This window comes from Lactuca virosa, chromosome 5, assembly GCF_052849685.1.
Source record: "Lactuca virosa cultivar CGN04683 chromosome 5, Lactuca_virosa_CGN04683_v6, whole genome shotgun sequence".
NCBI lineage: Eukaryota > Viridiplantae > Streptophyta > Magnoliopsida > Asterales > Asteraceae > Lactuca > Lactuca virosa.
The window spans coordinates 199656212-199670502 of record NC_136430.1 but is presented as its reverse complement, the minus strand read 5'-3'; positions in this window follow the sequence as shown (position 1 = coordinate 199670502).

The following is a 14291-nucleotide window of genomic DNA, read 5'->3' as shown; positions in this document are numbered from 1 at the left end:
TTTGGGCTACTTTCATGGTAGAATTGGTCCCTGATAATCTTGAAAAGACTATTTTTCCCTTTTAATTTGTTTTTTCCATTTACTTAAATATTTTTTTTCTTTTATTTAATTATAAATGTTAAATCAAATCAAGAATGAGACCCACCTCTCTCTCTCTCTCTCTCTCTCTCTCTCGTAACACACACCAACATTTGGTTTTCTCCCTCACCTCCAAAATCATTAAAACTCCACCTGCAAATGCATTCTTTCTATTCGTTCATAGAAAATCGAAAGTCTGGGGTGTGTGATTGTAATGAATACTCAACACTGTAAAAAAGAGAGAGAAAAGAAGGAGAGAGAGAGAGAGAGTGCTCAGATCTATCCGTAACCCGACCCTCATCATCTCTACCTCCACCGATGTGTTCTTGAGGGTCAAAGAGATGAAAGGTTGCGATCAGTGTACCCACATACAAAAACTTTTTGAGTCTTGTCTTCAAAAGTTCAATCAATACTGCAAGAAATAGATGAAAGCGAACGTCTTTCCCCCCGCTGTCAAACGTCTTTCCCACTCCCAATCTCTGATCTTGATTGCTCACTTTATCTTCCCAATTAGTAACCACCGCCTACCTTCTTGTTGTCCTAACTGGTCATTGGGTGGAAGGAAGCGGTCCTTCGGCGATGATTTGCAAAGGGAGGAATACGGAGACGATCGTTGTAGTCGGTGGTTCAGAAGATGGCGAGAAAGGGTGCTTGGGGTACTGTAATAGACGAGCAACAACCAAGAAAGGAAAATAGGGTGTTTGGGTGATTCAATCGACGAAATGGATAGAAGGAGGGTGAAGACAGTCGGTAGCGATGAGCTGTTTCCGGCCACCTCTTGACTGGTCTGATAGTGAAATACGTGGGAGGGGGTTCGGTGGCCCTTATCGACGAAGCAACAAGGAGGGTGTTTGGATAGAGAGAGAGAGAGAGGTGAGTCCCATTCTTGATTTGATTTAACATTTATAATTAAATAAAAGAAAAAAAATATTTAAGTAAATGGAAAAAACAAATTAAAAGGGCAAAGTAGTCTTTTCAAGATTATTAGGGACCAATTCTACAATGAAAGTAGCCCAAAAGGACTACGAAACCAAAAAAGTCACTGTTTAGACTAAAACCCCAAAAAAATGCATACCACAGGGACCATTTTTGCAATTTTGTCTTATTTAAATAGCGAAAACTTGTGAGGTAGGTAAGGTAAGGTGAGGGGTGTGGGGTTGGAGATGTGTTTATTTAAATAAATTAAAAAAAATGGCAAAATAGTCTTTTTAGGTAAGACAGGGACCAAATACATAACAAAAAGAAACAGTATGGGACCTTCCGAGTTAAAAAAATAAGTTAGGGACCAAAAACGCAAATTACCCTAAACCATAGGGACCATTCGTGTAATTTGTTCTAACTTTATTGTTATATTGTAATAACAATCAAATCCTTGAAGATCTTGAACTTTGGTAGCAAGCGCCACAAGTGTCGCGCCTCTAATGGCTCACAAACAAACCTAGCAACCAAGGGTTACTATAGAGAGAGAAGAGAAGTAGAAACTTCGGCCCTAAGCCTCTCTTGGAGTGCCTTGGACGAAATCCAACCCTATAGGGGTTATATAGGTGATAAGGAAGGTTTAGGATAAGGCAGATGTATCTTAGATAACCCTAATCCCTTAACTCCTCCCTACGGCTTCCAAGGCACCCTTAGAGCCCAAGGAAACCCTAGGACACTCTAGATTTTGTTCCATCCTACTAAGGGAGGTTCTAGAATGCTCAATGCTCAAATTTTGAACATTGTCACCTTTAGTCCCTCCAGTTTCAATTAATTCCTTTAATCCCAAAATTAATTCCAAATTAATTTCTGATTAAATATTAATTAAACAATATGATTTCTAATTAATATATTATATCCATAATACATTAATTAATTTGTTAACCAAGTAATAAATTAATAAATCATTCTTCTCTCTCCAACAATTCTCCTATTCAATTGTCAGGTTTGAAGGAAACCCAAAAGGACATTGCTACTATCAATTCAAGTACATACCTATTATAGTTATGAGCTTAGACACTTAATCCAACAATAATCCCCTCCCCTCTCCGAAAATACATCCAAAACCTGATGAAATCTAAGACTCGACCATGAAAAAAACCCAAACAAGCTGTAAACAAAAAAAATAATTGCTCAAATCAAATCTTTTAGTCAAATTTATTTTTAAATACCAAACAATTTCCCAAGAAAAAAATGTTACAAACTCCAAAAACCGATTTAAATAAGGGCCCCGATGTGATCTACATGAACAAAAATCCTAGATCCATCCCAACTTCTTTGATTTATTGCTAGTGTGCAATTTGCAGAAACCATTTGAAGCATTTAGCATACGATTTGTAGAAAGAGAAGGAGCGTCTCTAGTGGAGAAGGAAACGTTGATATTTTGTTAAAAGAAACTATTTCGAAATGTAGACAAACTCACATTTAAACCGATTTGTACATAAAAAAAAATCAAGTAAGTTTTTTTTAAATTAACGAATGAATATTTTAAAATTACGCCGGAATATTGACAACCTTGAATTTATACTGACATATACATAAAAATAAGCTAAAATTAGTTTTTTTTTTGTTAAGTTAACGAACGAAAGTTAGTAATTAAAAAAGTTTATATACTATTACGATAAATATGAAAGTTTAAAAAAAAAAAAAGTGAAAGTGTTATTTTTCATAAAAAAAAAAAGAATTAAGGAGGTCAAAATGATATTTTAAAAAATAAATAGATGGAAAATATTATTTTACAAAGTAGTTTAAAAAATAGAAGAAAATAAAATATAATTTCTGAAAGTTTAGTGCTAACTGTTAGTAAAAACATCTGACCGATGTTAGTTTTTAATAACTTACTTAATTTTTATGAACACAGTAATTTGATTGGCTTCGAGGGTCAAAATAGGCAAGTTCAACATGTGAAATGTATAAACACATTTTATGCTCAAATTTTAATATTAAATAGCATAATTTACTCAACTTTAAAAACCGTTCATACATTTGGTATTCATCATTAAGAAAGTAAAACAACTCATTTGTCTGTAGCTACAAAGGGACTAAATACTTAAAAGGTCTTTCGAATAGTTGGTAGTAGTTGGTGGGTTAAGATTGAATATTCGACGTATTATTACAAAAGAATATATCTTTTGAATTGTCGTTAGGATGATGTGTCCAGGCCGGCTGGCCGGCCAATGCTATGATAAGTTGTTTTTAAAGAAACCTCACACTGATTGTTGACACTGAATATCAACAAGACAAGTTGTAAGGAATTTTCGAGAAAATCAGAACTCTCACTAGTACAGAAAAGATAATGAGATGGTTAATACAATATATATTCAATTTATTTTATTCTTCCTAATAAATAAAATTTTTTTTGTTAAATGTCACGCCCTCATTGATTTGGTCATATGTCATTTTGTGATTATTTTCAATTAATTTTTTCCTATGACATTTTGTGGTTTTTTTTCATTTTATTAATTTCCAAATAATATTTAAATTTAATAATTATAATAAATATAATAATAAATGTATATCAATTTCATTAATTGACTTCCTTTTCATTTCAAATTTTCTAAATTAAAGTTTAATTAGTTTTTTTTATTTATCTTAATTATTTGTTTAATTTAAAAGAAAAAAACAAACAATTTAATTTTAATAATTCAACATTTTTCTATTTTTTCTTATAAATTCAAATTTCTCAAATGTTTAAAATTTCATTTTTTTTTCTTTAAATTGAACCCATGTAATAAATGAGTCTGACACATACTATAAAATAAATTAGGAAATTGTAAGCATTTGAATTCACTTTTAGAAGATTTTAAAGTCCTTTTACCTATTTGATACCTTCGATCGGCCGGTTTTTTTTTTTAGCCACGTCTATATATACTTTATTTGTTAATCTGTTATCAATAAAATAACATGAACTGACGTGTTTTCATATAAGCACATGAAAACTGGACATTGTAATAACAAAACAATTTGTTGTAGATTCTTTTTGACTGTCCAGTACGCTAATTACTTCAACAAATATTTGAAGTTAAAACTAAAACAGCCAACCAACCACCCGCCTTTAGGGACTAAATAAAACATTTTTGTGAAATTATGTGTGATGAGGTGATGTTTAAAGTCAACTAAATCAACCAACCAACCACCCGCTTTTAGGGACTAAACCATACATTTTTGTGAAATTGTGTGTGAAAAGGACATCTCACATTATAGGAACCTATCTGTCGTATCAAGCCTTAAATTAAAATCAGTTTGTATGAAGAATACATCTCACCTTATAGGAACCTATTTTATATTAGGCTCGTATCAAGCCAAATTAAAATGTAGAACTCACTTCTAAGCAGTTTGTAGAAAGATGGGACTAAACTTATAATCCACCAACTTAATTATTTTCGGCCGATGTTTGATCGTAACAATGCTCGACTCTCTGGAGAGCCAACGTCCTCATTGGTCATGGCTATGTTGGTCATGATTGGAACTTCATTTTCGATCCAAGCTACTACTCTACAAGTCATTGCTCCGAGTCAGAGTTGGTCACGGATGCATTAGTCATGGTTGGCATCCCCTTTCGGTCCAAACCACCACTCCATAGGTCATCTCACACTCACCTCAAGTGTTGGAACAACAAAATATGAGGATGGCTTTGATATCAATTGATGCGAGCCCATTTCATACTACAATCGTATCAAGCCATAAACTTAAGTGTATAAGTGACAACCAAAATCTAGTCGGAGGAAAATATATATCTAGACTTATAAGCCATCAACTTCATTTACTTTTGGTTAATATGAGATCCAAACATCATCTCTCCAATACAAATGAAAGTTCCTCACATTAGTATACATATCGAATTTGAAACTAAAAATGAATAGTCTCTTATCACTTTTGTATTTTAGATTGTTCCTTCAAAGGTTTAGAATCTTAGCAGATTTAATCCTTACAGTTTTGTAATTTACCTAAAAGGTCTGTGTGAATACTTTTTTTTATTATTATAGAAACAGTCTATGTGATTAAGATTTACCTATGTTGGCACGTTTGTTCATTGTGTAGATATTAAATTACAAAAATTATATTTGTAATTTATAGAAAATGTCTTAGTGTATTTTCTTTTTTAGAAACCGTGTATATGTTTAAAAAATTACAAAAATCGTCCCAACCTAATAGAAAATTTCCAGATTATGCCATCCGCAATATATTGTCATGTTTCGCCCTAAATTTTGGCATTAGGCCACAAGATTTTAGTATATTTGCAGGTTTGCTTTCTTTACTTTCGTAGTTACGCAAGTTCGATCCTCCCCAGCAAAGTAGGGGTAGTAACTTACAAGTTTAATCTAAAAGGTATATGGAGGTTAAGTGGCTTGATTGGTGTTACAACCCTACGGTTATTTGACCTTTTATTGGCCTAGCAACGGAGCATGTTTCGACCCTGATCTGATCCAAACCCTTAACAATTATTTGGGTTTGGAGTATAGATTTTGATTTGTTTACCTGCTAACAACTCGTATCAGCTAACCCTTTTATTAAAAGGGTCGGGTATGGATCAATGGATCATCACCGATCTGCAACATTTATAAACCGTCCCATATAAATTTTAGAATTATACGTTTATATTTTATACTACCTAAAGTTTAATTTTAATTCCAATTAAAAGTCCAAAGGGCAAAGACCAAAGATGAAACTTTTTTACATATGACTCGAGGAGTCGACTTCTAGACTTCTAATCTTCTACCAAGAATCATCATGTCATTTCATTTATATTTCATCAAACAATCACCAATTTCATTGATAAATCAATAAAACCATTTATTAGTCGAAAGAAAGTTTGCAATTGTTATTCTCTATGACAACAATCAACAACCAAAAATCAATTAGAAGTTACTACAATAGTGATTGTAATACCAATTAAAAGTCCTCAAGTATGTAATGCGTTTTCTAATTCAACATTTGTTTTATTTAAGAATTGTTATTTTAAGAATTAAGTATGTGTTTGGTTATTCAAATAACCTACAGGTTATGGGGGTGGGTTTCAATATCTATTGATTCAGTGGATAAGAGTATGTGTTTTATTATTCAAAACCCTACAAGTTACTAAGATGGTTTGAATTGAATATTAAAAATTATTAAAAGATTAGAATCAAAGTCGATTCGCTCTAAACCCGCTTCTTTAATATGTCTAGCTTTTAATTGTACTTGTTTACTAACCCCTCGGTGTTAATAGATCATTTTTTTCCTTTTCTACAAAAAATAAAAAAATAAATAAAATAAGAATCTCTTTCCAAGTATTGCACCTGCAATTTCCTGACACTTGATTTAAATTTTTGTTTTTCTACGAATATTATTATTAATAAAATACAATTACAATATTACTTCTACCCAAAATAATATTAATAATTAATGCATAAGAGTAAGAATAAAAACAATAATTATAACAATAACAATTATTAATATATATATATATATATATATATATATATATATATATATATATATAAAATGTAGATGATATATATGTGCGGATATAAGTATAATTCTCGACCAATCATTTAGTGGAGTGTATATATATATATATATATATATATATATATATATATATATATATTGTAACAACGTAAATTTACAAAACAATTTTTCATTTTTAAAACATTCATTCGTTCGCAAAATAATGTCAAAACACATTGTATCAAATGTTATCGTCACAAAACATCTCCCCAGAATCTCAACATAAACTCCAATGCGTGTGTGTGTACGAATCATGTCGGCGCCTTCCCGCGCTCATCACTAGTACTTGAAACACATAACACAACAACTGTAAGCATAAATGCTTAGTGAGTCCCCCAAAATACCGCATACAACACATACGCCACTCGAGGCTATAATACGACCCTCCGGTCGATGTGTCTCAGCGGGACCCTCCAGTCCCGTAGCTCGTTGGACCCTCTGGTCCGGTCATAGCTCGTTGGACCCTCCGGTCCGGTCTATATCATCATACAACATACAAATATCACATAGCACATAATCTCATACATAACACATAAGACCCTCTGGTCATCGCATAATACCACTCTAGGTAACGTATAGTGAGAAGACTCACCTCGATGTCTCGGTAAATATCTGACTCGGAAGAAATGTGATCTAGCCTCCGCCTAATCACACAAATTAATACTCTCATAAATACAACGGAACTCATCCCTAAAAGTCAACAAGGTCAACGGTCAAACTTTGACCCGACTCGTCAAGTGCACTAGGGCGACTCGGCGAGTCTACACGTGTCCACTGACTCTTTTAGTCTCTCTCTTGGCACGTCGAGTCCTCCCCTTACTCAACGAGTTACACCTGGCATGAATCGTGGGACCACCCCGACTCAACTCGCCGAGTCTCAAGAACAACTCGGCGAGTTCCAACGTGAACTCAGACCCCTGACTCTCCCTGACTCACCGAGTCATTCCCCCAACTCGGCAAGTCCACTCACTGAGTGATTAACGGGAAACCTTCATACTACTCGTCGAGTCTGTTCTTCGGACTCGGCGAGTTCATGCCATGCACAAACTCTATACAACTCCTGAGGTCAGATCTGTTCAATACAATCATAGATCTGGCCTCCCCAAGCATGATAATCACGTAAAGTTCGGACCTTGGCACTCATATAACATCTAAATGGTCCAAAATTGTGATTTAGCCCCAAAAATGACATCCCTAGCTCATGGCTCCCAAAAAGACTCATAAAGCTCTAAGGGTTAAGGCCTCTGGACCTCTTTGGGTCCAGATCCAGGACACAAACTCGAGAAGGGACCAAATGCTTCACTTAATCAACCTCTAAAAGGGTTAGAAAACCCTAACACTAAGAATCAACACCAAAAACTGAACAAGGTCCGAGAATAATACCTCAATACAATCTCTATGAGCTCAAAAACCACCAAAATCGCACCTCCTCCAGCCTCCTCTTGCTTTGGTCACTTCCTTCTTGCAAAAATACCCACACAATGATCAAGAATGGCCTCTCCTTCCTTACAAACGTTCTAGATCTCTTAGGGTTTCTCTCTGGGGGTTGGTGGCCGCAAATGACGTCCCTAAGGGCCTTTAAATAGGTCTTAAACCCTAGAAATTAGGGTGTCATTAAACAGCGTGGACTCGCCGAGTCCACTCGTGAACTCGCCGAGTCCAGCTGTGAACTCGCATACGAATCCGCGACCATACTCGGCGAGTTTAGACGCCAACTCGCCGAGTCTCCCCACAAAACCCAAAAATAAAAGAACAAAATATAATACCTGGGAATCCGGATGTTGCAATTCTCCCCCATTAGAATCAGACTTCGCCCTCGAAGTCTCACTCTGCAAACAACTCCGGCTGCTGCTCTCGCATCTCACGCTCCGGTTCTCAAGTCAACTCTGACCCTTTCCGATGCTGCCACTGGACTTGCACCAGAGGCACTTCCTTGTTCCTCAAAACCTTGATCTTCCGATCCCTGATCGCCATCGGTCTCTCAACTTAATTCAGGCTCGCATCCACCTGAATATCTTCTAATGGCACCACTACCGACTCGTTGGCTATACACTTTCGCAACTGCGACACGTGGAAAGTGTCATGAATCTGACCCAATTGTGCTGGCAACTCCAAACGATAGGCTACCCTGCCTACCATCGCGATCACCCTGAAAGGACCAATATATCGGGGCCCCAACTTGCCCCTCTTCCTGAATCGGATCACTCCTTTCCAAGGAGAGACCTTCAGGAGGACGAAGTCGCCGACCTGAAACTCAAGCTCGGACCGACGTCTGTCCGCATAACCCTTCTGACGACTCTGAGCGGTCAGCAACCTCTGTCTGACCTGCTGGATCTGTTCTGTCGTCTGAAGCACAATCTCGGTGATGCCCATCACACGCTGCCCTACTTCTCCCCAGCAAATAGGGGTTCGACACCTCCTCCCATACAACAGTTCAAAGGGCGGCATGCCAATGCTCGAATGATGGCTGTTGTTATAAGAAAACTCCGCCAAGGGCAAATACGTGTCCTAACTCCCGCCGAAATCCAACACACATGCTCGGAGCATGTCCTCGAGCGTCTGAATCATCCGCTCACTCTGCCCGTCAGTCTGTGGGTGGTATGTGGTACTAAAATGCAGTTTCGTACCCAATTCCTCATGAAACTTCTTCCAGAACCTGGAAGTGAAACGTACATCTCGATCTGAAACAATCGAGATCGGCACTCCACGCCGCGATACCACCTCTCTCACGTATAATTCTGCCAACCTCTCCGCGGAAGAGCTCTCACTGATGGCCAGGAAGTGAGCACTCTTCGTCAACCTGTCCAGAATCACCCAAATTACATCGACACCCCTTGCGGTCCTCAGCAATTTGGTGATGAAATCCATGGTAATCTGTTCCCATTTCCACTCGGGAATCTCTAATGGCTGCAGCTTACCATGTGGACGCTGGTGCTCGGCCTTCACCCTGCGACAGGTCAAGCATCTCTCTACAAACCATGCGACATCCCTCTTCATACAGGGCCACCAATAATCCTTTTTCAGGTCCAAATACATCTTAGTGGCCCCGGGATGGATCGAGAATTTCGATCAATGAGCCTCTTCCATCAAAATGGTACGCGTTCCGCCCACGGACGGTACCCATATCCGACCCTGAAATGTCATAAGCCCCCGGCTATCGGTAACTAATTCCGATACCAGCCCGACAACTCGCTCTCTCTTCTGGCTTTCGGGCTTCACAGCCTCAGCCTGGGCCCCACGAATAGCATCCAACACCAGGGTCATCACCGCCAATCTCAAACAGACATCTCGTATTGGGGCGTCCTCCGCCCTACGGCTCAAAGCATCGGCTACAACATTAGCCTTGACCGGGTGGTACATCCTTGACCACGTCCAACCACCTCCTCTGGCGCATATTCAGGTTGGGCTGATCCATCAAATACTTCAAGCTTTTGTGATCCGTGTATATCATACACCGAACTCCATACAGATAATGTCGCCAGATCTTGAGGGCATACACTACCGCTCCCAACTCCAAATCATGAGTGGGATATCTCGACTCATGAGGCTTAAGTTGCCTCGATGCATATGCTATCACATGCCCCCTCTGCATAAGCACCGCTCCCAATCCGGATATCGATGCATCACAATATACCACCAAATCTTCCATCCCTTCCGGAAGGGCTAACACTGGGGCTTCGCATAATTTCTGGCGAAGTGTCTCGAACGAGGTCTGCTGCTCCGGACCCCAAGAAAACGCAACACCCTTCCGGGTCAACTTGGTGAGTGGCACGACGATCTTGGAGAAATCCTTAATAAATCTCCGATGATAGCCAGCCAAACCCAGAAAACTCCTGATCTCGGTGGGTGATCTCGACACCTCCCACCTCATGACCGCCTCAATCTTGGCCGGATCGACCAATATCCCATTCTGGTTGACGAGGTGCCCCAGAAACTGAACCTCTCGTAGGCAGAACTCACACTTGGAGAACTTGGCATAAAGCCTCTCCGATCTCAGAACTCCGAGGATCTCCCTCAAATGCTCCTCATGCTGCTCTCTGGATCTCGAATACACCAATATCTCGTCGATGAACACGATCACTGAGCGATCCAACATCGGTCTGCACACCCTGTTCATGAGATCCATGAACACCGCCGGTGCGTTGGTGAGTCCGAAAGGCATCACCACGAACTCGTAAGGCCCATAACGAGTTCGAAATGCTGTCTTCTGGACGTCCTCCTCTCGCACCCTCACCTGATGATAACCAGACCTCAAATCGATCTTGGAGAACCAAGATGCTCCCTGTAACTGATCGAACAAATCATCGATTCTCGGCAATGGGTAACGGTTCTTGACCGTTAGCTTATTCAACTCACGATAATCAATGCACATCCGGAGCGAAGCATCCTTCTTCTGGCCAAAAAGAATAGGCGCCCCCCATGGCGAACTGCTCGGCCTGATAAACCCCTTCCCCAGCAGCTCCTGAAGCTGCGAGGATAACTCCTGCATCTCCGGAGGCGCAAGACGATAAGGCGCCTTGGCGATAGGCGCAGCTCCCTGAACCAATTCAATACCGAACTCTACCTGCCTCTCCGGAGGCACTCCCGACAACTCCTCTGGAAACACATCCGGAAACTCACGCACTATCGGGACCTCATCAACTGACTTCGGTCTCTCTGAATCAACCCTCACATCCATCACATATGCCACAAATCGCCTACAGCCCTGTTGTAGACTCTGTCTCGCTCTGGCGGCCGAACAAAATGTTGGCCCCGTATGTGTACCCTCGCCGTACACCGTAAGAACTCCCCCACTATGGTCTCGAATCGTCACCAATTGACGCCCGCACTCTATCACAGCTCCATATCGGCTCAACCAATCCATACCCACTATAACACATACGTCCCCCATCGCGATCGGAACCAGATCTATCGGGAACTCCACACCGAAGATCTCAAGGACACATCCTCGAATCACATCCGAAGCATACACTGCTCGCTCATCAGCTATGGAAACTCGCAGAGGCCGATCCAACGCCTCTCGACGGACACTAATATGCTGACTAAATGCTACGGAAACAAACGACCGACTCGCACCCGAGTCAAATAATACCAACGCAGGCACAGAACTCACAAGAAAAGTACCTACGCATATCATCATATAAGCATAAAACTCAACTAAAATAAAAGATGAAAAGAGAATACATACCAGCCACAACATTGGGCGCCGCGCGGACCTCCTCCGCGGTCAACTAAAATGCTCTCCCACGAGCCTTCGGGGCCTCGGCCTTCACCGGCCGGACCTCGGTAGCCCTAGCAGCAGGCGCAGATCCCTGCGATGTCCCCTGAAGAAGCTGAGGGCACTCGGCCTTCCGATGGCCGGTCTGGTTGCAATGAAAGCAAACCGAAAATCCCTTGGGGCAATCCCTCGCGATATGCCCTTCCTTCCCACACTTGTAGCACACCCCAGCCCTGCACGACCCCTCGTGACTCTTACCACACTTCCCACAAGTGCGGCCCTTCGCGCCCCCAGATCTCGAATCAGCGGGTCTAGCCCGCTTGGCTGCCGGCTGAGACTGAGCCAGTCGCCGATCCGCTCTCTGTGACTCGGCCTCCTCCCTGGCTTGAGTCTCCAACTCCATCTCCCTCTTCCGGGCATTTTCCTGGAGCTCAGCAAATGTCCGGTAAGTCGAGTTCGCCACGAACTCCCGAATATCCCTCCTCAGAACACTCAGATAACGGCTCATACGAGCCTGCTCAGAAGACACCTGCTCAGGGCAAAACATCGCCCTCTCATGAAACTTCCTGGTGATCACTGCCACAGAATCAGTACCCTGCTTGAGGGTCAAGAACTCCTGAATCAACCGTTCCCTCTCCACCGGGGGAACATACTCCTCTCTGAACATAGCGGTGAACCTCTCCTAGGCCACCTCGGAAATCTCAGCCAAAGTGAAGTTCGCCGTTACGAACTTCCACCAATCCTTCGCTCCCAGGCGGAGCTGGTTCAAGGCGAACCGAACCCTCAAGTGCTCTGGACAAGAACACGTATAGAAACATCCCTCGATGTCAGAGATCCACCTCATAGTGGCAATCGGGTCCTGCGTCCCATCGAACTCTTGTGGCTTCGTGTTGATAAACTCCTGGAACATCAACGAGTCACCTCCCTGAGGTCTGGCAGCAGCAACAGCAGCAGTAGCCGCAGCTGCAGCAGCCTCAGTCAGCACTGCATACCGCTCATCAAAAGTCTCAATCAACGTGGTCTTGATGTCCCCAAACATCTCAGGAATCTCAGCTCGGATGGCAGCAGCCACCTCCTCATGAATCAATCGACGGATCTCCTCGTCGCTGACACCACTGCTCTCAGGTGTGTGTCGAGTCCCAACCATGATGCCTCTGAAATACAATGAAAATTATCAGAGACTCGATCAAGCATACACATACTCGATGACGCAACCCTACTTGTCCTCTGTTGTCCAAAAGATTCTTACTTGGAATGCCCACTGATCCGGTGTCTTCAGTAGTATGGGCCCAATACTACTGACCACACCGCATCAGCATTCACTCCAAGTCCTCCTCCTTGGATCTTGGATTACAAGTACTCAATTCACATTAGCTCCTAACTGCTATCTACTCGCTCTCAAAGCATCTCAGCAGCAGAAATCTCCTAGGCTAAGGCATCACAAATCAGGCCACTCTAGTCCTAATATGTATACCTAGCCTACTCTAGCATGCATAATGTAACATAACATATCTCATATCACACAATGTAAGGGTACTTTTGGGGATTCACCGTTCGGGCGCTGGCTGATCGTACACACGGCTCTGCTCTGTTTGTCTCAAAACTCTTTTTACTCTTTTCAAAAATTTTACTTCATTATCAAAATTTTCCTTAAATCCTCAATTTGAGTTCAGATACGCCCGAAGATGCATCCGAATCCCTCAAACCAAGGCTCTGATACCAACTTGTAACAACGTAAATTTTCAAAACAATTTTTCATTTTTAAAACGTTCATTCGTTCGCAAAATAATGTCAAAACACATTGTATCAAATGTTATCATCACAAAACATCTCCCCAGAATCTCAACATAAACTCCAATGTGTGTGTGCGTACGAATCATGTCGGCGCCTTCCCGCGCTCATCACTAGTACCTGAAACACATAACACAACAACTGTAAGCATAAATGCTTAGTGAGTCCCCCAAAATACCGCATACAACACATACGCCACTCGAGGCTATAATACGACCCTCCGGTCGATGTGTCTCAGCGGGACCCTCCAGTCTCGTAGCTCGTTGGACCCTCTGGTCCGGTCATAGCTCGTTGGACCCTCCGGTCCGGTCTATATCATCATACAACATACAAATATCACATAGCACATAATCTTATACATAACACATAAGACCCTCTGGTCATCGCATAATACCACTCTAGGTAACGTATAGTGAGAAGACTCACCTCGATGTCTCGGTAAATATCTGACTCGGAAGAAATGTGATCTAGCCTCCGCCTAATCACATAAAGTAATACTCTCATAAATACAACTGAACTCATCCCTAAAAGTCAACAAGGTCAACGGTCAAACTTTGACCCGACTCGTCGAGTGCACTAGGGCGACTCGGCGAGTCTACACGTGTCCACTGACTCTCTTAGTCTCTCTCTTGGCACGTCGAGTCCTCCCCTTACTCAACGAGTTACACCTGGCATGAATCGCGGGACCACCCCGACTCAACTCGCCGAGTCTCAAGAACAACTCGGCGAGTTCCAACGT